Source organism: Acyrthosiphon pisum, chromosome A2 (assembly GCF_005508785.2).
Source record: "Acyrthosiphon pisum isolate AL4f chromosome A2, pea_aphid_22Mar2018_4r6ur, whole genome shotgun sequence".
Classification (NCBI taxonomy): Eukaryota; Metazoa; Arthropoda; class Insecta; order Hemiptera; family Aphididae; genus Acyrthosiphon; species Acyrthosiphon pisum.
The window spans coordinates 12,740,385-12,744,240 of record NC_042495.1 but is presented as its reverse complement, the minus strand read 5'-3'; positions in this window follow the sequence as shown (position 1 = coordinate 12,744,240).

The window sequence follows — 3,856 nt, the reverse complement described above, 5'->3', positions numbered from 1 at the left end:
CGCAAGATACATATCGAAGACTTAATAGTATGTACCTATTATTGTATTTTTGTTTTTTCTCTGGGTGAAAAATTTCTTTCATTCGTGACCTGTAATTCTTACAGTACCTACTATAAATCCTTTATGTTCCGGCTGAAAAAGGTACCAAATTACAAAATATGCCACTGAATACAATAATCATATTTAATTATATCGGTAGTTGGTATGTGAATATAGAATGCTAATCTAGTTTTATATTCTGAGTGGTAATGTTAAGAAATTTATTGATTACCTTTACATTAAACAATATACATTTTTATATCATTAGATAAGAGATTGTTTTAACCCTAATATTTATTGGAAGTTTTGAGACTAATAATTCTTTAAATTTCAACTATTAATCTTATGATATTGAAATTTTAAATCTAAAGAATTAACATTTTTCTTAAATTCTTGAAATGTAGATTATACCTTGTGAGATTTTTAATGGCCACTAAGATCTACTTATTATACATTTATTAATCTATAATTATTACATTGTACATTTTGTACTTATCTAAGATTTCAAATTTGAAATTAGCATATTCATCACAATTTAATGTGTAATTTTTATTTATTTAGAAGTATCTAGATTTTCTAATGTACCTATTTAACATTATTTTACTTTAATTCCTGACTCGTGACTCATGACTAATTATTTCTGAACAATTAAAATATTTTTAACATTCTTGTAATGTAGACAAGTTGAACCATTTTGAATAAGATAATTTTTAAATTCCATAGTTATCATTATTCTCAAATATTCTTCAATTTCTCTAAAAGTCATTGTTCATTTATACTTATCTAGGATTTCGAATTTCAAATTCGCTTTTTCATTACAATTCTATGTGTATTCTTTGTTTATTTCATTTTTATTTAGCCCATAAATTTAAACTAAAAATTTTATTGGATATTATTAATTTTCTTTAAAAAGTTTAATGTTATGTATGGTAAATTATTATGAAAAAGCAATGTTTAATTTCTCTAAAAGTCATTATTCCTAAGAATTCAAACGTAACATCATTTTTTTTATGAAATTATATTCTCCATATTATTCATATTATTGTGTCATTGTCATGTCTGATGATATATTTTTACTATAAAGTGGAACAATTCAGCATATTTCAGCACCTAAATATCTAGATTTGCTAATGTATTTAATATTATTTTACTTTAATTCCTAACTCATGACTCATGAGCAATAATTTACTTAATAGATATTTGCATGTATGGTTTTTTGTTGGTTTGTGTTAATAAAATTGTAGAATTTATAACTTTTTGACTTAAACTTTAATGCAGTAATATTTTACAAGATTATTCATACAAAAGCAACCATTTTGAGTGCTTATGAATGACTTATAATTATTTTCTACTAATTTGTTTTAACATTGGTCGCATTTAATAGTGTATTAAATATAGAAACCAATACAATTTAGAAGACGATTTACCTAATTTAAACCTCTGGCTTGGACTAAAATTCTGCAAGTTTAAAATGACAATCATAATCATATTGTATTGAGAGTATATAACTTATTGCAAATAAAAGTATTGTGAGTGTTTTAAACAATTAGTTGGTACCTATATTGTCATATTGATATAACTTTTTAAAGACTTAGGTATAGATTGTAGTTATATTTTACAAGGTTGTTTGCACAAAACCAACTATTTTTAACCAATTTGAGCATATGAATAGTTTAACATACCTATTATTTAAGTAATTTGTTTAAACATTAGTCTCATTTAATAATGTAATAAATATAGCTAAATAGTAAATATACATATAATTTATTATTCAATTGAAACTCTTGTACGAATAATGTTCACCAAGTTTAAATTGTGAAGTATGTTTTCATTAGGCATTTATTAAACTGCTGACTTTTATAAACTCTGTATTTCTTTAGATACCTACCTATATTAGATATTAACGAATAATGAGTTTGCTTTTAAATTTAGTTTACCATACATAGCTTGATAGCTCAATCATTTTAGTATAATAAAATTTACTAAAAACATTAATGTAACATTTTATTAGTAAATATTATGATCATTACATATCAAAATTGTACACATTTCAAGTATATTTACATTTATTGATACTAAATTAAGTTTTAAAATGGATAGTCTTTCGGAAATATTAATTTGCTTTAAAATTCATTTTATCATGCATACCTTGATTCCTTGCTAATTTTAATATACTAAAATTTACTATAAAAAAAAACTCTTTTTCAAATGAGAACGCACCGGGCGGCGGACGAAAACCGGTCGAAACGCGCGCATGGCCTCCCCACTCCCGACAGTTTCAGCTGTCGTAGGTGGTGCCACTTTGTATAATAATAATTATAATAATAATTTAACATTCTGTATGCCCGGCGGCGTCGAAAGTAGCCGATCATTGGCGACTAATCAGAAATTAATTACTAATTTTGTGGGAGGGGCTTGTGGTTCCGCCTCTGATAACGATGCGCGACCCGGTGCGTTCTCATTTGAAAAAGAGTATAAATGGTTCAACAATTATTTATTTTTATATCAGTGAATGTTGATCCTTTCTTAACAAAATTGTACACATCTCAAATCTATACATTTTTGATGTGTAAACATCTATGCTATCGGTTTGTAGTACGACCTTCTTGGGGAATCGAGCGTCAGGTGTAAGTCATGTAGATGTGAATGCTTGAGTGTGTGTGTGTGTGTGTGACGGTCGTCGCGCAGGCTACCAAACATACGCGGCGGCGGAGACGGCGGACGTCACGCGCGTAGAAGGGATTGTCGGGCGGAGTAGGGTGGCAATTCGTACGGTGTGCTGCCAACATATTATTAATTAATTATTATTCTCGTTTACATATTATACTCGCGAATCCGTGTTAATATCGTATAATAATATTATTATACACTACGACCGCCCGTGCGGACTCGTTTTGTGCGTCGTCGTCGTCGTCGTCGTGTCTGTACGAGGTATTACTATATTATATTACTATATTATTACGAGGTATTGAGTAACTCAAACATTACTGTGGTTCATCAATTGAAAAGGTAATAAGTAATTACTTTTTGATTTAATTTAATTAAATATAATTTACAGTCAAGAACGCCGAAAATACCCACGTATCTTTATTCATTATTATGCGTTTATGCTCGCGCACGCACGGAAATCGGAAAGTACGGTGTATTTAAAATATTGAGTATAATACATGTCTTAGGTTAATTGTATTATTCATTTTATACCTATTCATATATTGTTATTTTTTATTTTATTATTTCAATTTTCAATAATATCAATAATACCGTACACCTCTTATATTTTAATTTTGTATTGCGATTTGTGATCGCATATTACTTTTTCGATGGAATGTATAGGTATGCTACGTATACCTAATACATACAATTCGTAATATAACAAACGGGAAATACATTTATTACATTTATGCTATAGCTATACTATCAGTCTATATACTATCAGACTGCACTTTTATAAATTACTATAAAAGCTATTATTTTCTATGGATAATTATTACGGAAATATGATAGGTATTTATATTATATTTATTAACCTAAATAATTAAATAATCATTAAGTTAGTTAACGATAGTTTGTCTTTAAACAATAAACAATTTAACGTTAATATGAAATAATATTCCCGAAAAAACAGATAATCTACATATTTAAAGGTGCCTACCGACGCTACCGTTTTTCTACAATTTAAACAATTTAAACGAAAGACAATTCAGTTACTTTTATTGTTGCCTACTGTTGCGAACAATTACAATAGTACCCGTGATGTATTATATTATATATAATATAATATTTTGCATTTATAATAAAATAATGACTTAAAATACTT